The sequence below is a fragment of the Condylostylus longicornis genome, unplaced genomic scaffold (assembly GCF_029603195.1).
Source record: "Condylostylus longicornis isolate FDR11 unplaced genomic scaffold, ASM2960319v2 ptg000018l, whole genome shotgun sequence".
Lineage (NCBI taxonomy): Eukaryota > Metazoa > Arthropoda > Insecta > Diptera > Dolichopodidae > Condylostylus > Condylostylus longicornis.
In genome coordinates, this window is record NW_026577987.1 from 2,214,631 (window position 1) to 2,239,344 (window position 24,714).

The window sequence follows — 24,714 nt, forward strand, 5'->3', positions numbered from 1 at the left end:
AATCTGTTAGTTTGTAGCAACAGGTTGGAATTGATCTCCAACCGAAGCCGAAATTGTTTTCCTTTCAAATTATGCCCATCCAAATAATCTCGATATTTACGGTCCATAAATATAAATTTAAGAATGCAGTAAAAATACGCTTTTTTAAAAAAGAGTGACGAAAAATTTATAAGTCAGCATATCTCTTTTACAATTAGCATATCTCTTCCCATGGCTAGTATTGTCTCAGGGGCTTGGCATTTTGGGCAAGTTGATTATAGAAAAGTCGGAGTGAAATGCGCAACTTATCAGTTTTCCTCATTATCTCAACATTTATTTCATTTAAAATGCAATATTACTTCACAATATTATGTGATTCTGAATATTAAGGATTTACCAAATAATTTTGATTTTTCAATTTTTTAAAATTTTTTCATAGTTTTTGTCTATTTTTATAATAATTTATTTTTTCGACATGTTGAGAACTTTTATTGATTTTTGAAAAGTTTATTAAATTTTCCACCGCAAAACATTTTTTTTTAAATAAATATGTGATTGCGTTAACACAAATTTCTCTAAATTCCCTATATTGATAACATTCATTAAATTATCTCACGCTGTTATCTGAAAATATCATAGATTCTGATAGGAGTTCAGTATATTATTAAAATGTTTGTAAATATTCACATACAAACATATAACTTTAAAATAGATTTCGATTACGCAATTATTACACAAAAGTATTCTATATTTACAATTTGTTTTTAGAAACAAGTACTAAATACATAACAAGTTATATAAAAGATATTTATATAAGGGAGTAAATTTTTTGACGTTATTCGGCATTTTTTTTAATGTTTACGAAAAAAATACAAGTCAAACAATTACAAGGAGGGTTCTCTTTGATAGAATAGTATGTTATCGTTCAGCAATGCTCTTGTTTAAGTCAAGGTGATGCAGCAATACTCTTTATTAGAATAGATACAACGAAAAGAAAATTCAGTGACCAAAATCACAATTCTTTTTTTACAAATGTTAAAAATTATCAAAAGAAATATAAAGGCGGATTCAAACAATGGTCAAACATATAAATAATAGGAAGACCCAACCTAAAACGCACCAGGATGGTCATAAACTCATAAAACTAATCAAATTGACTAACCATTAGCTTTGTTCCATCGTGTTTTTGTGCCTACATTCCTTGAAAGAAGGCTCGGAAGTATTGTCTCAGCACTAAAGACTTAACCGAGACATCTTGTTCGTTTTATTCTTTCTGTCCTAACTAACTCCTTCATAGGTTGAAAGGCTTCAACATTTACATACCGTTCCAAACGCGCACTATGTTTAAGGCACAGTTCCTCATTTTCTCACTTACTTAGGATACCCATATCTTGTTCTGGAAAGTTTGTATTTCCTTTTGGCGTGTGTTTGCTTGATACATTATTTATATTAATTGTAAATGATACATTGATATTATTTGGTTATATACCGACACCTTGTTGTATGTTGCTAATCTAGGCCTACGGCCTAGGAGTTAACAGTTTCCACTATATTTGTTTTCTTCTTGGCATGTTCTTTTATCTGAGCTTGCCATCCAAAGTCTTGCCTAGGTATTTCGGTTTGATTGATATTCTACATCTACACCATTCATTTTCAGTTGGGTTTACTAAATTTTTTTTAATGAAATTTACATAAATAGATTTACTTTCACTTAGCTTTGTTTTCCATGTATTTGTTCATTTACTTATATTATTACTTGCTTCCTGTGATTTTTTTGTCGATCCTTCATCATTGGATCCTACTTATATAAAACACGTATAATGGACCCAGAATACTGACTACTGGCACACCAGCCCTAGTTTCCCTAAATGTGTAGCAATCCTCCACCAACTCCAAAGGTATCAATTTCTTAACTTTAAATAATAAACCGTCATGCCATATGGTCAAACACATTTGCTTTTTCTACGATATTTCTTATTCTGTCTACTTGGTAAATTCTTGCATGCTTCACGTACGTTGAAGTCAATTGTTCTAAAGCCAAACTGGAATCAATTTCTTATTTTCTATTGTCGGCATAAGCCTTGTTAACAATAATTTTGTTATCATTGACAGGTAGCAGAGAAATATGTATATATGACTTTCCCTTAAAAAAAAATCGAAAATTCACTGAATTACTAATAAAACGTATAGTTGTTTTAATTAATAAGTAATGTGCCTATTACACTAATAATATTAACTTAGTGGAAATTTCTTCATATAACTGAAGAAAGGACCGATTTCACTAAAATTAATATCTGAGTTGCCTTTCCTGAAATTTTATGTATAAATTTATTCTGATAGTGCGAAAAAGCACCTAACTTTTGGAAGAAATCAGGTGCCAGAAACTGGACATTTGCAACGGGCCAAATTTACATTTCTGTGTATTATAAAGAATGCTTAATGTTAAAATTTGAATTATAAAATTTGAATATTACTGTAATATGAAAAACTTTGTTAGTTTTGCTTTATACCAAGCAACAAAAGTGGAAAAAGAATTATTTTTTACTCCAATGCGAGTTCATTCATTTATAACAGTTATTAGGCATGTAGACAAACGACCCTTTTTAAACTTTTAATTATAAGAAACCAAAATATACCACAAGAATCAAACCATAAGTTAAAATAAGTTAAAACAAAATTAAAACATGGGGAGTTTACAGCACTTTCCATGTACATTAAGTGTTGTTGATGCTTAACTTTTAACTTTTAAACTTTTTCAAGAAAATTAAAAATTAAACTGAAATCTTTAATTTATAAGTTCTATAATTAATAGAAGTACTTTACTTTAAATTTTAATTTTAGATTTTCATGAGACTTGTTGCTTAAAATGTTATCTTCTAAATTTTAAATATAATAAATTGTTCTGGTAGACTAGTTGCTTCAAAGTAATTAAAACAACTGGCTCTTCTAACAATAAAAAATGGGTAAAATTTAAGAGAAAAATTAATATGCGTAATATGTAATTATTCCCAAAGTTACTTAAGGTTTTTTTGTTCTTGATTCTAAAAAATCCAAATTAAAAAAAAGTTTAAAAAAAATTTTGTAACTTCAATTAGTTATTAGTTTGGCCAGAGAACATGTATAGCTGAACTAATTTTCTCTAAGAAAAGCATGGATGACAATTTATTTTGAGTATATTTCTTATATTGATTTAACGTACGCTTTCAAAATAAGCTTTATTATTTTCCTTTTCTTTGTAGTAAAAGATATATGGTGCTACATTATTAAATGGTAAAATTGTAAAAAATTTAAAATAAAAGTATATATAATTAGCCCTAAAAATTAAGTTCTATAAATAAAATAGTCGTTAAATTTATTAATAATTACGATATAATATTAACAATATAGTGATTGTGATATATAAAATATGCAAATTACTTTATTATTAAAAATTAGTAAATAAATCTCTTAAAGTTAATAATAATTACCATAATTTATATTAAACGAAATACTTAAAATTTCATAAAATTTTAAAAATTTTAAAAATATATACTTTAATTATATGTAAATCAAATAATAATAATTAATTTACGGATTTAAAAATATTTAAAACAATAATAATAACTTCAATAATAAATTATATAATAAACTAAGTGCTATCTATATCAATTTTTTTTATGATAATCACAAATCTATCTTTGCTTTATCTATAATATAAAAAAAAGGTTTTTAAATATTGAGTAGAAAAAACCCAAAAAAAAACTAATTAATTTAAAAAAAATAATTCAAAAGTCAATTATATACATCTATACATATAAACAAAAAATGAGAAAACTAAACTTATAAATATCTTATCTAATGTTCATTCGATTTTTGTAGAATACCCTACTATAAACCGATATTGTATAATTTAATCAATATACAAAAAGCACTAAGCTGAACTGTTAAGTGAATTATAATTAGTAAGTAAAATTTATATTAAATTTTAATTAATGACTTTTATTTTTCCGTGTTCATTCTTTTAGTCTATTTAAGATTATTTTTTATGAATTTTGTAAATTAAGGTTTCTTTCCCTTTTGTAGCTTTTTTGTACCCGTAAAATAACTGTAGCCTCATTTACTTCTTAAATTGTAAAATTGAATAAAAATTTTATATTGTAACAAATAGTTTAAAGAAAGCATTCGGAATTTTCAAATTTTTTTTCATAATATTTAAATGTTCCAAAATCGGGGTGTCTACCAAAAATAAGATTTTACGTCAACTTGACTTTTTTAAATTTTGTTGTAATCAGCATAAAATAAAATTGATTTCAGTACTGTTTACCAAAATGTCAAAGTAAAATCAAATTCAAATGAACTCTTTCAATTCTGGAAGAATAAATTTTTAGAATGCGCTCAGAACGAAAAAAAACATTATGTTAAGAATTGTACAAAAACAAAAAAAAATATAAATTTTTTATTACTTAGTTTTTTTTTTTTAAATGGAGATATCTCTTTTGGTAATCGGGGTATCTCTTTTGTTGGTTACCAAAATTCAAAACAAAAGTAGTTTCTGACTTTAGAAAATAATTTTGTTCACCCAAATGCTTAGTAAGAAGTAGCATGTAAAACCGATGTCAAAAAGTTTGCATTTTCCTATGCAAACGTCCTATGTATTTTTTTTTTGAACTAAACTTCTCGGTTCAAAGCCCAGGCAGGTAACTTTAAAAAATGATATTCAATGCTATACGTATAGCGTTATACACATTACATATAAAAACATACAATAAATATCTGTAACCTAAAATATTTCATATAAAGAAAAAATAACGGTAGGCTCGTGTCCCTTCGACTGAATGACGTAAGAAAACTGGTTCGAGATTATCACAACATCATGCACCAGCCCTAGCTCTTCCCAGAAGCGAAGTAGGATAAAAAAAACTATTAAAAAGATAAATATAGAATTCACTATATATGCATGAATAATCAATAAATAAGTGCCATATTTGCAATTACCTTATTCAATTAGTTGTAACAGTTTTTTCTTTTGAAGACATTTGCAGGCCTCTGCCAGCCTGAAAAAGTTAGTCTTTAAATAAATTTATTTCTAAATTAAAACTTATTAGGGTGAAAATTTAAAAGTTAGCACATTTGCGTCACAAAAAAGTAAGCTTAAATAAATACTTTTATAGAAAATGAATCAAATTTTAATTAATAAATTAAAAATTATAAAATCTTTAATTTTAAATAAAAAAAAATTTTAGATTGCAAAAGTAAGTATTTTTGGAAAATTTTGGAAAATTGTCGGAGCGCGTTTTCTGTTTTCATATAAATGAAACTTGTCACAGACCACATTTTTAATTTTCAATTTAAATTTTCATGAACTTCCCCCACAGAAGGATATATTTTAAATTACATTGCAAAATTATTTCATTATTTTTAAATAAAAATCAAAAATTAGTTTTTAAGTTTTAATTTATTTTAATGTAATTTTAACAGAAAAAAAGTGTGTCACAAGGATGGTTCAACTGCGTTACTTCAACTATGTTACATCATAAAATTTTTTAAAATTAATAATTTTTTTAAATATTTTGGCATCATTATCTGTTTTAAAGAATACGCAATAAGTCTGTTCGGGCTTGTGGTGAATGTTGTTCCAAACACATCGCTGGAGATAGTTTGAATTTTTTTTGCCGTGAATGTAAAACGCTTTTTTCAACTGTGTTACGTGGTTTTTGTTTAAATATTTTTTTTAAAAATTCAAAAAAGTGGCATATTATTAAGCAAACCAAGTAAACTAACCAACTGTATACTTTAAAATGCAAAAATATGTTGTAGTTTTATGTTAATATACTTTTTATTTTAAAATATTCTACTGCGTTACTGTTCAACTGTGTTACTAAATTTAAGTAACACTACTGAAGACATGGTAAGAAAGTTGATTTTTAAGGCAGTTTACTCTAAGTTGGTGAATAAATTCTTAATAATTTTACATACAAATAGGCGATAACATATTTTATTGATTATTATACAAAATGCCACTATCTATTTATATTTTAAATATGTATATTGTTAAAAATGCAAATGAAAAACTTAACCGAATATATACAACTTCATCGAGAGGAAAAAAGTTAATATCTTAGCATATTAAACAACAGCATGAAATTTACTGTTTTTGTTTTAATTTTTTTTGTTAATATACTGAAGACTGAATCAAATTTTTCAACAGTGTTACTATATTTTCCACTGCGTTACTGTTTTGTCACAAAAAAATCAAAAAAAAATATTGTTTTAAACTTTTTTCTTCAAATTTAAGCTCTTAATTTTTTTGTTATGGACATTTTTAGAATAAAAAATTAATTTCTAAAGCAGTTATGTAAAAATTCCTGCAAGAAAAAAACTATTAAATAGTTTTATTTTAAAAATAAAAACTTTAAATTTAAAATTAGTAACACAGTTGAAATAACTTATAATTTATTTTTTTATAAAAATGATTTTTCAATATTACAGAATAAATTTATTTATAACTTTAATTACAAATGAGAGTAAAATATGAAAATAATAATTTCCATTGAAGAGATCGAAAAATTTAAGATATTATTATCGGTAACGTAGTTGAACTAAATTCAAACCTGAGCTTACTTTTTTGGTTATAATTTCTAAAATATTTACAAAACCTCCGGACCACTTGAGGAGATTGTACATTATATATTAGGCAACTATAAAAAAATTATTTTAATAAAAAATTCTAAAAAAATAATTTGGAAAAAAAAAAATTCATTTGTGCAAACTTTTAAATTTTGACCCATTAATTACTATCGTTACTCAAAAAAAGTAGTTCGTTGTCCTGTTGCTATATTTGACCGTTACCAATTTAAAATTGCGAAATATTCTATTTTACAATAAGAAATTTAAAAAAGTTAATTTAAATTTGAACGTCATATACGTTAAATATTAAACTTAGTAGTTCAGGTCCACTAGATTAACATTTTCGAAAAAATTTAAGTATAATTCTTATTTTAAAATTCACTTTCTGGAACCCGATTTTCTTGAAAATTTTATAATTCATTTAATTACCAATGATCAAATACAAAATGCTTATGAAGGATATCCGTTGATTATTACCGACCACATTGCATACAATGAGGGAGGTAATTTGATAGCAACAAATTTGGCATATCGCGTTTTCGGTGAGAACGCACTTTTCCACAGTAGGGAAGCGTAAATAAACTATTTTTAGAGAGGTGTCGGTCGGTCTGTTTGTCTATCATTGTATCTCAAGTTCGGCTGAACCGATTTTGATGAAATTTTATATGTAAGTTTATTTCCACTATGGCACGGATTGATCAACTTTTGGGATATATCAGGGCGTGGGAACTAGAACTGTTTTACATTTTTGATCATTTTGAAAAAAATATTCAATAGATTTACTTGATATTCGATATATATAAGCTTAATTGGGCCGTACGCGAAACCTCCTAACTTTTGGAAAAAATCAGGGGTCAACAACTGGACGTTTACTATTCAACTCACATTTTTCTAGGTGTGTTAACTAAAAGCTTATTAGTTTCCTTAAAAATGTATCTAGACGTGTTTAAAACGCATTTTCATAATATTCTGGGATATTTTTACTAATCCAGACAATATACATTGCGGTCGGTTATGTGCTGACCAAATTAGATTTTTTTTTGTTGTATGACAAAGACATAAAGACGAAATCCTTGTTAAAAAATACGAAGCATCAATCTGGAATTCGTTTTCTAAAATTTATGTACTACTTAGTTGCATTATTATTTTTATTATATTTTATTACATTATGTTAATGTAAAATACAAGATTCTTACCCACATAACAATCTAACTTGTACAATAACTATTCATACAAAAATTTTCAATGTTTTTGATTAATGGTTTTGAACTTTAATAATTTTCATTATTTCAGTTCTACAACGTTACATGTTACATCATATATTGAATTACTTTAATTTTACTTTAAGTCTCTATCAAAAAATTTGCGAAAATGTGGTGAGTAAAGTTTATTATAACTTTCACAAATGAACAAAAACTCCAAAATCTGCATTTGTATTTTTTGTAAATACTCAATATTTCAAAATATGGAAATGTTTTCAAATAATTAAAAACAAATTGTTTTATAGAGATTTATTTAGAGAGATTTTTACAATTAAATATTATATTTTATTAAAAAACAAAATTTATTCTTTAAAAAAGGAAAAATTTTTAATATATATTTTCCAGGATTTGTGTGGGTATATTTTCCACTTGGCATAAATGTTGTGTTTCAGCAAAAAACAAAATCGGCCTAAAGAAACGATGACAATTGTAATTTTCATTGTATGGAAAATATCTTAAAATAAAAATTTTAAAATATTATTGCTAAAAATTAAAATATTTCTCATTTAAATCCAATTTTTTTTATTCTAAAAAAGAAGTAAATTAGATTTTGGAATTTCTATATATATAATACTTTCTTTATTATATTAATTATTTTCTTTGTTATCCTTATAATTTTGAATAAGTCTAAAAAGAGTTTCACTAAATTTCCGGTACAAACAATGCGATTTTCAAGTCATAAATAAACCGCAGTCATCAATGTTTTTGTGTGTTGGTTACTCCATTTCTTCATTACATTCTTAAAATCCTGTAAAATTCAAATCAGTTAAAAATTTTGTTTACGGATCAAGCACGTCGTATTACAAGTGTTTTGCATTTCAACAGATTCAAAATTGACAAAGAATTCATAAAAAAGAAAATGATCATATGGCAGGGATATGTTGACTCAGATACTTTACTCCATCAATTTCGTACAAAAGCATTTACTTACCGAAAAATAAATAATCGAGGCTATGCAAGTTTTATCATATCTCAAAATCCGTTCAGACCTCATTTTAATTGATTAATGATTAATGCTCTTTAAATAAAAATTGCTTTTCTTATAAATCTTGTATTTTAGTCAACTATGAATTACACATGGAAAATGTTTTTTTTTCTTTTATAAATTTATATCCTTTGCTAAATATCGATATTTGAGGTATACTTAAATGATAATACATACCACTTTTATTTCTCTTCTGGCTTCTTTATTCTAAAATAAATATTTTCGTTATATTCGCATTCATATATATGTGATATATTTGTTGTCAGTATTTGCTTTCGCGTCGTCAATAGTATACGTTTCAAAAGATTATAGACAAATTTCAACTCACAAAAGCCAAGACTCACATCTACATAAAAATCGCCATTTATACTTCCTTAAATTTTAATCAGAAATATTTTTGCTTTAAGCCATATTGTACGTTCTGCGAAACACATAAAAATCATTAAAATATTTCTTGCACTCAATTCTCCTATCCCATCACATTGAATTAAAAAAATAATTCAAAATTTTGTACTCTTTATTTTGTTCTTTAAAAATAACTGAATTTTGTAAAAAAACTAACTTTATAAAAATTTTCTTCAAATATTCGTAGTCCTTAGATCTCTAGATTCTAGATAATATACTCTTTAAATCTACAGGATAAAAAATATCAAATAATAAGAATATATCAGGAATTGAAATGAAAAACTGCTGTTGTATTTTTCTCTTTATTAGCTACACAGTGGTGTCAGTACATATGTTTATGCATAACCAGAATTTATTTCTCTGTCTCTTAAAATGAATTTAAACAAAGGGTCACAAATAAAAACAAACAAAAAATATTCGTAAACGAAACTTTATAAATAAATCAGACAACAAAGGATGATGAATTTTTTCTTCCTTTTATTCATACGCTTATAAAACTTCTTATTATATCTGATCTCCTGATATTTAAAATATTCTAAAACAAAAATTTTCTATTTTTATAAATATATCCTTATTTTTGTAACGCTTAATAAATTTGTATGTATATGTTACGTAAATCTTTTATGTATCCGGAATACACCGCGCAATGCAATACCCAAATACCAATGTGAAATACAGTACACACAATCATAGCATTCTCAAAAAAATGTTTTTTTCTCAATATTACACGTACAATAGTTACACGCACATACACACAAGATAATATAACATGCTATATTATTATATAACATGGTTTTTATGATAGCACAGGCTACATATATTTAGGCATAGCATGTAATCTCGGAAGGGCTCATTTCTACATTCTTTTAATACTTTACATATTAATATAGATTAAAATTTTGTAAAAAATAAAATTATTTGTGAAAGGGTCGAGAGTACCTTTTTATTTGAAAGTTCGAATTATACTACGATATTTTGGTGGTTGCTTAGGTCATTTTTAAAAAAAAATTAAAAACTCTCTTTTCGTCCGTGGACATGTTTACAAAACTTTTACATCCTTGAAGATAGAAAGCTGAAATTCCATATAGACATAAATTTTTACTAGTAACTTATTCCTGCAGAAAAAAAAATTTAGTCTAACTCCCCATCTCTAAAAGTTTTTGCCACCAAAAATCATAAAATACCATTTTTAAACTGCATTTTGTTACAAAACCAGAAACCTTTTTTACTTTTTACCATATTTAAACTTAAAAACTTATCTTTTGTCTTTAGGCTCAAACTTTTCGTTATCTAAGTTCCTGTTTTCTTTTTAAATTTTTGAAATCGTTTTTCTTCTAGACCGCAGGTTGTAGAAGTCTGAAGTTCCACATAAATATGTAGTTTAGACATAAATAATATGGTTTATTTCGTTTGAAAGAAATTTTTTAAATATCTATCCCCTCTAAAGCTATCGCCTTTTGAAATTTGTAGTTAAACACAGTTAATTTCAACTTTATTTCTCTATTTGTTTAAATAATATTTGTTAAAAAAGTATTCAGCTATTTTCAAAGTAATTACTTAAAAATATTTTATACACCTCCCTTAATTTCACATCCACAAAATAAATAATTATTTTTCTTAACTGGCGCATTTTACCCTTAAATTCCAAAATTATGTTAAGGCCTCGTTATTTCTTATATTGTTCACCCTAAATTTATGCAATCTTCCAAATATTTTCGTATATGAATGAAAGTAATTTAAACATTGTAATTGATTTTTTTAAAAGCAGTACACCTTTTGAAACGAAAAGTGTTGTTTTATAAGCCATTGAATTTATTATATAACTTGCTTAAGTATATGCATTCTGAAGAACAAAACATGAATATTATTCTTAAACTATTTTATACATATATATTCGAATAAAAGTTAAATGTTTTGCTTATGCTTTTATAAGCTTTTACTTTGCGAGAAAAAAAATTGACTAGAAAGCCTCAACCTCATACCAAGTAAACGCCGGGCAAGCGACCCCTACAACATACTCTAAATTATCGGGAAAATAGAGTTCGATAGTGGACTTTAAACGTCGACGTGTATCTATTGGATCTATTGCAAATTTAACTTATTCAGACGAAAAACTATAAGTGTGAACTAGAAAAGATGGAATATTTTTTTCAAATTGCGTCAAAAATTTTCTAAACAAAAACTGTAGATTAAAAGCTGTAATTAATAAAGATGCTCAATATAAAAAATAATGCAAAAATTTAATTTACATAACATTTTTATGTTCAATAACGAAATATTCCAACTTGAATGCCGATTTATATTTCCATACACTAAAAAGAAAAAATCTTTTCGAAACTTTTTAATCAGTTCGAGGCTTTAAATCTGAAGATATTTGTCAAATACTAAAATTATTGCAATTCTTTTTTTTAATACAAATTCAAAGTATTTTTGGTTAGAAAAATTTTTTGGAGCCAAAAAAAAAATTGAAAAAAATATAAAAGCATAAAGCATTCGCCTTTTGATATTAAGTAGATTCCCCATTTAGTAAATATACTCATCATTTAGTATAAAGTTTCTGTTTGAATTAATTAATTGAAACTTAAAAAATTGGAAGTCTTTCATGATTACAAAATATTTGTTTTCCTAACAAATACACACTTAAAATTATTTTACTGCATTTACACAACTTAGGTAATATGTTTTTGTTTCACTTGTGACTTTCAATATATATTGTTGAAAATGAGAAGCGTTAAAAATATTAATACTACTTTAAAAAGATGCTTTATACAACCTTTTGTCCTGTTATTAAGAATTTTTCAACTCTTCAAAATTTTTTAGTTATTCCAAATTCTTATAAAATATATTATTCAATTACATGTGATACAAAATGTTTATTTAGCTCCGAAGGTTCAAAAAAATTTTCTTGATTTTTATTTTTAAAAATTGTTGCTCTGCATACATCTTCCATTAAGTTTTTAACTGTATACATTTAAGGGTGCGTGTATATATAGAAGAAATATTTTTTTGAAATACTTATTTAAGTATTAAATGCAAAATTTCATATTAATTTTAAACTATAATAAATGAAAATAAAAAAATCTAATATTTATTTTACAAAAAACAATTGCCTAAAATATAACTAACGGAAACTTAAAAACGATTAAAATGTCATACGTATAATCATCAGAACCATGAAAAGGACAATGCAAAAATTATTATTTTTTATTTTTATTTATTTATTTCTTGCGTATTTTTTATTCCTCTTTTACTTTTATATAAAACATAATATGCATACATCAATATTTTATTGGTTTTTTTATTCTATAAACACATTACATTGGCATATAGTTTGTAACAAACTCTTGCTTTTCCTCTATCTCTCTCTTTCAATTCTGTCTATTATATTGTGTTGTGTTCCCGATTTGTTTTTTGTTGTATTATTTTTTGCTTTTCTTACTCTCAGTTTACACTGCTTAAATTCCCAATTCTTATTTTACTCAGTTTTCTATTTTCATTACGAACTTTTATATGCTTTTCCTTTTTGCTTATATGTACTTAGTTTCCAGTACGAATAAAAATGCCGCAATATATTTACATTTTCTTTCCCTATCGTATTCTTATAAATATCTATTGTATTGTTTTATCGTAAATACTTTTTTTCGTGTAATATAATTTATATACCATAAATTATAGTATAAATTGTAGTATAGATATCGAAATTCGAGAGAGAGATAAAGTTAAATAAATATGCTGTCATTTAAAGAGAAAATTTAAAAAAAATCGTTTATCTCAGAGTAATTATTGTTATTAAGTCTCAGAATAATTAATTAAGATTTGACTTAAATTTTATTTGAGTGCACAAATTTGATAATAGTCTTTGGCAAATACAGATAATTGATAATAAGAATTTTAGAATCAATGGTAATATCAATAACTATGAAATAAGTATTGTAAATTAATGTTTAATTAAATAAAAAACAAAAAAAGTTGTTAAATTTATGTTAGCTTTATTTTTAGTTTAGGGGCCCAACAGAGAAAAATTTTTCAAATTAATTTTATATACAATTTCACGGAAAGGGATATTTCGAATTCTAATTTTTTAATTTAATTAGTTTGTTTTAAATTTTAAAATTTTAAAATTCATAAAAAATTTTTTAATATCATGTATGTACATATATGTATGTATTAATTTTTCTATATCCTCCCGTCTTTTTTTTATTTAAAATATTTTACTATTTTATATACAAGATGATTGTGTATTCAAGGTATGCACATATACTCGCGTGAATTATTTCATATAAGTAGAGAAATTATAAGTCTCTCTAAATTCAAATACAATATAAAATTTTCTCCTTATATAAGCATATTTCTATATAAATTGTAAGAGATAACCATGTAAATAGAATGAATGTTGTCAATAATATAATATATGAAATATATTTACATATATATAGGTATATAGTATAGAGCGTATTTTATACAGCATATTTGAGTAACAAAATAAAAGCAAAAATAATGCAAGAATTGGCATTACTGAAACAAAAAAAGAAAATTTTTTGTTTGTTTCTCTGTTCTTTTAATATTTTTATAATATACACGTGTACATTTAATACATTGAAACGATTCAAATTTTGTTTGTGTTGTAGCATTTAAAACATTCAAAAATGGAAAAGCGGTATTATGTAAAATTTTCACAAATAGATAACAACAAAAATGCTGTCAACATCAAAATTATAAACATTTGGTTTTTTTTCTTATACTTGAATTTAAAATTAATTGATTAGAATTTTATTTAATTTTAAGTTTTAATAATGAAAGATTTTTGAAAATTGCTTAAAAATTATAAAAAGTTGAAAGTGTTAAAAACTATATAAAAACGAAAAATAGAGTTGGCCGTGTCAACCGCATTTTATTATTATTTATATAACCGTATTTATAATTACCCATACGAAATTGTTATTATACGTATGTGTGAATTAATGTGCCATAGCTGACTATGGGACAGACTATGTCTTTAAGTTGCCATATTACCATATTAATTTATGCAAATTTCAGTACTGTGTTATTAATATTTTCTAAGATATGGCCATACTACTATTTAAGTTGTATGGCAGCTACCAGAAGGAACCAAGAAATGCCAACGACTTTTATCAAGCACGTCGGTCCTAATTATATATTTGCTTGTGCAAAATTTCAATATCACACCTTTTATAGTTTCTGAGATATAGTCAAATAATTTTTGAAGTTATATACTAATATAGTAATACCCCGATAATATCGAATTTAATTAGAGTTCTGGCGTTTATTATAATTAATCATTTGTGAAAATTTGGTGAGCTCAGCTCAATTAGTTTTTGAGTTATCATTGGGACGAGCAGACAAAGCTAGGTCGACTCAAAATTCGACGCAGATCAAAAACATACACTTGAGTCTATATCTCAGGCCATTATTTCTTAGCGTTATTAAAAAAGAAATTATTTAATAAAACAGGAGAGCCAAACATTACAATGGCATAATGGCGGTTAAAATTACTTGTATATAAATTCCGCTTTTTTAATTTTTTGACATTGTTTCCTTCTAGACGGTTAATCATTAAAAATATGAAATTTTGAAAGATTTTAGATCCTAATAAAACGTTTATTTCGTTAGAAAATTTTCTTTACTTCCCAGCCCGTCCTAAATTAACACCAAAATTCGTAAGATTTGAATTTTCGATGCCTAGTATTTCCGAAACTGCAAGCTTTTCCAAATTTCTATTAAAGCAAAAATATAACGATAAATGCCAAAATTTATAATTGTTACGATAACGGTAAATCAAAAATTATAATTATTTATCTTAACACCCTTATTTAACCGTCGAATTGCACCATTATAGTAACGCCTCTTTCAATTTTTCTTTTTTTGTTCATCCTTAATGTATGCAATAATTTATATATTTTGATATATTAATGGAAAAAATTTAAACAAAAAATAGTTTTCCCTAAAGGACCATAACTAAACCAATCATTTGTTTCACCGATTACGGACGAAATAATTTTCAAAAAGCAATTCGTTTAACTATATCCGTTTATGAATTACAAATACTTACTTGCAAATTAATATTGTTCCGAATGACTGAAGAACTATCACATAACCAAATAAATCTTTCTCAAAGGATTTCTATCTTTCTAAAATTAATTATTTTCAAATTTTTTAAAATTAATTATTTTCAATTAATTACTAAAATTCTAAATTAATTTTATTGATATTATAAAAAATCGTTCGTTGCACAAAATATTATCCGAAAAATTTAAAAAAGAAATATTTTACTATACATCATTTATTTTCTTACTGTACAAAATTATAAAACAACGTTTAAAAAAAGTGTTACGAAGAAAAACTTATAAGACATCTTTTGCGTAATATTTTTTATAAAGACTTAAATTTTATGTAGGAGTCATCTCTGTAGTAAAGATTTCTTTTTAATTTTACAATAGTTACAAGAAAATCAATAAGAATTTCGCACATATTTAAATAGAAATCGAACCTTTTCATTTCTCATTTTTCTATGGTTTCTGTTAGTTACTTAGTAAGATAAAATACGTGTTATTTTTTTTTCAATTTAAAACAAAAATAGTACATACATATAAATATATGTATGGACATATTTTAAATCGTATTGCAATGGTTTGTTTATCACATAACAATAACGGGAATTTGCATAAATATTATAAAATTGAAATTAAAAATTTCTTTGGCACTGTTTATTTTTGTCATTTGTTAAATAAAATTCTCTTCCACATATTTTGTATATATAAGTTACTGATTAAAATCAATAGTAAACATCGAATTTTTATAGTCTTTTCCTAAAAAAAGGTTCCTACAAAATATTAGCAGGGTTAATGTTTTCTCCAAATGTTAATATAAAATTTATTAAAAATGTTTAATTATTTCATACTACCAGTCTCCTCATTTTTGGATTTTTTGCTCACAGTTTAATATAGGTTCCGAGTAGCTCGAACCTAAAAGTACAGACTCGCATGATTAAGAGGTTTTCATGTTTACGATTTCATACGTTATTTTTACGAATTTATTCACAGACTACCTGATTGATGCTCAAGGTAACCTGGCATCGTGTTTACGAATTTAAACTTTATAATTTTATGATTACATATGTATGTATTCCGAATTTGTTTTTCCAATGATATTACAGTAAATGAAAATTATTTTAATTTTCCAATTTCACCTTAAAAAGTTGCCTTGTTAAATCAAAACGTTTAAAAGATATATCAAAGTTTTAATGTAAAACTAATATAAGATTAAAAAAGATGTAGCTGAAATTTAGAACGTTTTTACTTAAATCACTTAACGCTTACACCTAAGCACCCAAACGAAGCTGTACTCAAAAATTAAAAATAAAATAGTCAAAATTTATTACTAGTTCAAGCATCTCGAGACTAACTTTTCTGTTAACATTGATTCCACACAAAATTTTACCTAGTTTTGCCTATGTTTAACAATATGTAATAAATTCAATGTTATTATATGTATCAACTTATTATATGTTAGAAATTTTCAAACCGCCTTCACCCATAATTATTTCGAATCCACTAATACTCAAAAGATTATAACATTTTAATAAAACATTTATTTGATTTACTTTTTATATATATATTTTTCAGTAATTTTCACTTAATTGAAGAAAACATTATATACGGGGTGATTCAGAAAGATATAAAACAACATAAACTGTTGGTTAGAAGGTCGAAAATGGGTAAAACTTTTGTTCCGGACTAGCTACGAAATCTCAAGGGTTTCCGAGATACAGGGATTTTCACGAAATTTCTACTTGTTCAACCTTTTTTGATTATAACTTATGTTCCGAAAAAGATAGAGGCTTCAAACAAACAGTTTCCGGATGGCTTAGACTTAAAATAAACACTTTACTTAATTATGTATTTTATGCACTTTTGGAATACCAAACGTTCAAACTTTGGAAAAAATCTAATTTTTTCCTTTTTTTATTTTTTTTTTCAAGCCAATAACTTCTTGCGAAATTTGTTGAGGCTTTAAAATTTTTTTGCAGAATTTTGGCTACTTTCCCCAGCTATTTACATAAAAATATTATCACTGATTATAATTTAAATAAAAGTAAAAAGCAAACAAAAATTAAACTTATATGAGTCATTAAAGGATTCGCTTTGTCCAGGAGATAAACGATTTACTATTCCGAAAGTTAAATTTTTTGTGCATTGCATAATTTAAGAACTATCACATGAATTTCTTATGTTAGTATAATATACGAGTATATTATATATATGCATATATAATATATTAAAGTAACATTCACGAATATACAGGATGATTCAATAATCAGTGCTTAAGCATCGTATGGGGCATCAAAAATGGATTAAACTTTTTTTTGGAACTGTACGAAATACTTAGATACTAGGATTTTAACGAATTTTCACTAAAATTCTACTTAACGAAGTTTTTTCATTTCGAAAATTTCCATACAAAATTCCATACAAAAAACAAAGAAAACCGAAAAATGAGAAAAATTTTAAATTTTAGGGTATCAAAAAGCTTTTTTTTATATGTTAAAGCACTGATTTTTGAATCATCTTATCATTATAAAATTATCAGTAAATCTAAAAAACACATAAAGAATCTATGAGCAAAAACACTTTTAAATATGGCAATAAAAGTTAAACAATTTTATTTCAGGTTTCTTTTAAGAATCAGTGGAAATATAGCCTTATCATTACATCTTTCTCGTTTTTTATGTTTCAATAAAAAAAGGGTTAAATAGAATTTTTCTTTGCTGTACCATTTTTTTACATTTCCTTCATGCTTTACAATAATTTTAAATACATGTGCACTAAAATAAAAAATCAATAGTCTACTGTTATTCTATACTATTTTTCTACTCTGACTCATTTTCATTTTCTTGTTGCCCTTGACAATACAAAAAAGATGTTTTTGTTTTTTAATTTCCAAATTTTTCAATGCATGTTATTGGTTTTTATTTAATACATTTCTCTTGAATAAAATTTAATAAAAAATCAATAAAAATTTATAATAATCACTTTTTTGTTATATTAATTATCATATAGCTTTATTGTTTTTTTTTCAATTATGTACTTCCAATCCATTGATTTTTACCATAATTTTTCTTCTATAAAATGTCATATGCAACCAGAACTGCAGTTATTAACTTAATAAACTTGAAAAAAACTAATGGTTTGTCAAGTAGCACTTTTCCCTTCAAAAAGTGAAAATACTTGCTTCCAAAAACAATCTGCTGCATTACTTAAACTACTTTCATTCAAATATTTCAAGTCATTGCATACATTTATGATGAGACAAAAAGTAAAAATTTGAGTAGACGTAAACGTAATGATGAATTCAAGGATTACTTGCGCGAATTAAGATTAATAATCATATTTTCTGTATTTTTAGAAATTTGGAAACACTTACAACTTCGGAAATATAAAGTGTCGAAATTTATAATTTTGGATAGTGACAACTTGAGAGGAGATGAAGTTGGAAAAAAAATTTCTATTGAAATAAATTATTTATTAGCAACTAAAAGCTATTAATAATTTCAGACTCTTACAGCTAACTCAAAAATTTAAAAATAAATGACGTACGGACAGAGTAAAATTAATAAGAAGTTTTTTTTTTAATTTTTTGGGAAACTGACGTATATAGAAAATAAAAACAAAGTGGAGAAATTACAATATCAACTCTATGGTACTAACAAGAACTACCCAAGACTTATACTATGGCACCAAAAAAAACAGAATTAATGCAGCGATTATACAATAACATTTTTTTCAAATATTTACTCTATTATTTGCTATTTCCTAGCATAAAATTTTAGCATTGTAGTTTAATTCGGTTCAAACTAATACTGTTAAAGTTGTATGGTAATATTGTTCTTATACAATCACAATTAAAATCTTTAGAAATAGTAGCCATATTATCAAATTCGTTGTGCTAACTTAGGATTTATTCTCTCCACCTCGTTATTGTTTATGGTAAAAGGAAAAAGGTCTTCACTTTGCTGCGATTGGTACATTTTTTAAAAAAATTACGTCAATCAAAAATGTACCCAAGTGGGAAACACCCTTCAGGAATCTCTCCGATTTAAAAATTACGAATCTTATATTACGCTTCAGTTAAATAAGAAATATCGTTAAATTTGATGACGATCTCAATTATTATTTATTTATTAAATTGAAAATCTACAACCACGCATACCAATACTTTTGTTCATTTCAAACTTAATTACAACTTTTTTCATATACTTTCAAATATTTGAATCAAGAATTCTTTGAAATGTTTTAAAATAATAATATAGTCAACCTCAAAAATTATTGACATCATTTAATTTTATAAGAAAACGAGAAAAATTAGAGTTGACCTCGTCAACTCTGTGATACCCGTACGAATTTGTTATCCTATGTGCGAATAAATATGCTGTAACTGACTATGACTTTAAGTTGTGTTTTTCAAAATACTGTGTGTGCCAAACTACTACTGAAGTTGTATGTCGGCTACCAGAAAGACCCGAGCAATTTTAACGAATTTTATCAAACACATCGGCCCTACTAATATATTCGCCTGTGTGAAATTTCAATACCATAGCTTTTATAGTTTCTGAGATATAGCCAAATAAATTTTTAAGTTGTATGGCAGCTACTCGAACCGGTGCCCCGATCATGTCCAATTTAAATAGGATTCTGGCACTTACTACAATTAATCATTTGTGAAAATTTGGTGAACTTAGCTCAATTAGTTTTTGAGTTATCGCTGGGACGGACGGACGGACAGACAAAGCTAAATCAACTCAGAATTCGACGCTGATCAAAAACATACACTTGAGTCTATATCCAAGATTGTTATTTCTTAGCGTTACAAACGATAAGGTAAATTTAGTATACCCTTTGAACATACGTTCGTACGGGTATAAATACAAATACACTCATGCATATGTAAGCACGCATAAGTTTTAAATGTAAAACTTTAAATCTAATTACTTCTTGTATTTTCTTAATCCAATGAAATGTTCAAAACTGAGGTATAATTAAATATAAATTTGCAAAACTAATAGTTATAACTAATACGAGCTACACAACATTTATGTACTTTACATGCCTCTGCATAACATAAATACGAGTGTGTATGCATAATACGTGCACATAGAAGCACATACTATAAAACTAAGAATAAACTTGGTATTAATATATATATATGTACAAATAATTAAATTTTTTTTAAAAAATGTAGAACTTGTATGTGAGAAAGTAAAAAAACCTGATGTTATCGGCACATAACCGACCGCAATTTCTATTATCTAGTTAAGTGAAAATGTTACAGAAGATTATAAAAATACCTTTAAAAACCCTTCTTTTCAATTTTTAGTTTCAATTAAGTAAGCTTTTAGTTAATATGCCTACAAATATGTAAGTTTGACTCTTAGCAGACTATCCGAGCTCCCTGAAAAGCTCGCCAGTTAGTTTCGGTAACAACCAGGGCTCAAATATCAAATTTCAAGAAATTCAATCAATCCGGTCAGTAGATATGATAAAAAATGGTAAACCAGCCCTCAGTTTGGTTTCCGAGCCTCGATCGTTTCAAGAAAATTATATATTCATTGTTTAAACACTCCAAATTTAAATATTATTTATCAAGAAAATTGGTTGATAATTTCTCTTTATATGGGCAAAAATCTAAAATTGGCCCGCAAAAAATTGAAGCTCCCAAGCCCTGATTATTCCAAAAGTTGATCAATCTGTGACATAGCCAACCAAACTCACATATAAAATTTCATGAAAATCGCTTCAACCGAACTTGAAATACACGCTGTGCGTGCACGCGTAACAGACAGACAGACAGACCGACACACCGACAAACCGACACCTCTCTAAAAATATTACGCTTCCCTACTATGGAAAACCGAAAACTTGATATGCTAAATTTGTTGCCATCAAATAACCTCCCTTATTGTATGCAATGCGGTCGGTAAAAAAATTCTATTTACAAATTTTATATACTTAATATAAGAAGGAAAATTGAAAATAATAGAAAAAAAATGGCATTTCAATGCCTAATTACAAACACATAATAAACTTATCACATCGCATGCATAATATATATATATATGTATGAATTATTTAATACATATACGTACATATTTCATACATGTATACATAAGATATTCAAATTTATATCCTAATTATAATATACATACGTAGGTATAGGCATGAAATATAATTATGAAAATCTGTATGTGTTTGTAATGAAAATATGTGTTAATTACATTAACTGTATTTGCTTTAACTGTATTGTAAAAGCGTAGTATACATGTTTGAATATCATGTGTTACACAAGAGAAACTGTTTCGATTAGATTTACATACGTATATATTTATTTACATAAGTATATATATGTATATATATATATATATATGGAAATTTCATATAAACAAATTTCAAAATATTTATTATTTGTGCTTACTTTGTTTAACGATTAATTAAATTAACGTAGTTTAATAAAATTTAAAAATGTTCATACGTACATATATGCATATTATATAAAAATTACATATTTAGCCAAACTTGAAGTAATATATTTGGTAAATTTGTATTAAGCTATTTTTAACTGTTTATATTTAAATAGCATAAAGTTGGTTTAAACTAATGGTTTATAAAGCATAACTTATCCCCTCAACAGGCGAAAATGCGACTTTTAAAAATAATCTATGTATACCTACTACACTATTAAAACTACCTTCATTCATATACGAAACTATACATATAGGATGAATGATTAATCTAGACTTTGAAACAAAGCAAAAAAAAAATCTATAGAAGTTTTAACATAATGGTCGATTTCAGGAGTTAATTGCATAAGTTAGGATAAATATTTGCTTTTTTTGAAAATATGATATTTTCCGTTAGCTAACTAGCTTTATAGAAATTTAAAGAATCTAGCAGTTTCGAAAATACAAGGCATCGAAAACTCAAATTTTACAGATTTAGGAATACAATAACTTAAGAGGGATTGAAAAGGTAAAAGAAATTCTTTAACGAAATAAACTAATTATTAATATCTAACGGCTGCTAAAATTTCTGACTCTTTCCGTTCACGATCTAGAAAAACTATATCAAAAATTTGAAAAAATGAAACTGTCATTTTCATGCTCAAGTATGTTTGGGCACTATAGAAAATGCCAGCCATTACTTCTCTGTATTATCAGAATTTAAAAATGTTTGTGGCTTCAATTCAATAAATAGTCCAAAACCATACTTTTACATTTAATACAAATGCACGGACAGACTAATGAGCACCTTTTTCTAAATTTTTTCAAATTCAATTCATTGTTTTTTCTTTTATAAATAATAAAAATCAGCACAAAACTTAAAATAATTACGTTTATAACTTATTTTGAAATATCATTCTATTATCCATAGGATAAGTATCGTACGAGCTTAAAAAATTTTTATAAAAAGAAAATTAAATAAGGTTCATCCTAAAATTTTTGTATAATTTGTATGCAAATGTTATGTCAAGAATTATGCATGAAGTGTCAAAAATAGAAACAACAAAATCAAAAATCTAAAAAAATCACCCGTTATAACGAATTTCACTAAAATAAGTTCATTATAACTACAAATCAAAAAAGCAATCTACTCGATGCCGTTGAGGAAAAGTTTTTTTGAAAATGTACAAATTACTGCAAACTCGTAGTTGTACTATGTAATGTGCTGTCCTAGAACAGACTCACTGCATGAATTCAGCTAACTGTACGTTTGAATCAAATTACAACGGTACTCCAGCTACAACTGCGCAAAATATAGTATAAACACAAAATATAAGTATGTATTTATAAAAGTACAAACCGTCAATAAACATAAAATATAATTTAACTTAGTAGAGTTGGTTTAGGATTGACTTAGTGGTCCTTAACTTAGTTTAGAATTAAAACACAATAAAATTATCAAAAATCAATTTCCAATATCACAAATTTTAGAAATCCAAGTTAAAAATCACTAAATATATGTAATTATCTACTAAACTTTTATAAACTTCGTATATTTTCTAATTCACATTACTGTATTTCCAAAATCACTTATACATATATACATATTATGTAAACACAATATTATTTGTATACATGTACGTTCATACCCGAATATGAATTCCGATCAGAAAATTATTTTCATTTATACATTTATGAATTAGGAACGATGAAAACAATAATTACTTTTAATTAATCGATTTGCGAAACATAAGATTTCTTAACCTTAAAAAAACTACTTTAACTTTTATAAACATATTTATAAAAATACTGTATGCATACCCCAAGTGTAATTACTGAAATTCAAATGCAAAATTAACAAATTTACCAAACATTTGCATGTTATTTAACTTAAGCAAGCATTTGCATATTAAATAATTTAAATACTTAATAAAATAAAATTCTAAGGATTTTAAAAAAATTCACTTAATTGGGTGCACTTATAGTGACTTCACAATTAATTTTTTAACCATGTAAAATATTTTCGTGTCAATTCCACATTAATTTTTCTTATTCTTATTTGAATAATCTTCTTAATTAGTTCGAACAGTATGTAATTTTAAAGTTAAATGTTATTTTATTTGAAAACATTATGCACGTTATGAGCGTATATGGTGTATGTAAATAAAAAAAAATTTAGGTAATAAAATAAATTACAATTTTTTTGAACACAAGCCTTAGAATAAACTTTAAGATGGTAAACTGTAATTATAGTTAATTTTTATTAGTTGCAATAGTATGTGAAAAGAAGTTTGTTTGATGACAATTAATAAATATAAGAATCAGCAAATGTTTTTCATTGATTCATAAAATAAGAATTTTTACATTTTTAATAAAATGCTTTCTTAAATTACAATTTAAGTCCATAAAAGAATAGCTCATTGCAAATTTAAGCTGATTTAATTTGGTTATCAAATGTGAAATCAGTTATGTTGCGGAAGTTTACAAAAACGATTATAGTTACTCAAATATTAAAATTAATAAATATATGTAAGCTATTAATACATTTTATACGCTATATAAAAGATTAAAAATCTTTAAAAATTTCCTTCAGCATGAAATTTCATGGAGTTTTTATATATATATAGCAAAATATAATTTATTCCTGTATCAATCATAATTAATTTTTATTATAACAAATTTAAGTAATTACAAACTATTCTCTGAAAATGGAAACTCGCGCCCGTGATTAAATTTAGGTTTTAGATTTCTACAGATTTAAAGTCCGAAATTTCTTCTTTTTTGATGTGCTTTTCATAGTTTAAGTCCTCAAAGAAATTAAGCTTTTTTCTCATTTAATTTTCAATTTATAATTTACCAAAATACCCCTAAAAGTAGCTTATATATATGATTTGATCTATAGTATGAAATTTTTCTTAAAAATTATTATTAGTGGTATTTAGTAGAAGAAAACAAAAAAATGCTTA

The 24,714-nt window shown here is 25.4% G+C and overlaps 1 protein-coding gene across 3 annotated transcripts in view; it reads left to right on the plus strand.

Annotated features, from left to right (window-relative positions):
* LOC129606299 (transmembrane protein 164) overlaps positions 1–24,714 on the plus strand; it is a 40,909-nt gene that overhangs the window by 10,630 nt on the left and 5,565 nt on the right. Inside the window, exon 1 of one of the 3 annotated variants that reach the window (XM_055516547.1) lies at positions 3,894–3,920. The exons of the other annotated variants lie outside the window; for them this stretch is intronic. The gene's annotated coding sequence lies outside the window, so the exon portion shown is untranslated. Of the gene's footprint in view, positions 1–3,893; positions 3,921–24,714 lie in introns of those variants that run through there. 3 annotated transcript variants of the gene reach the window in all.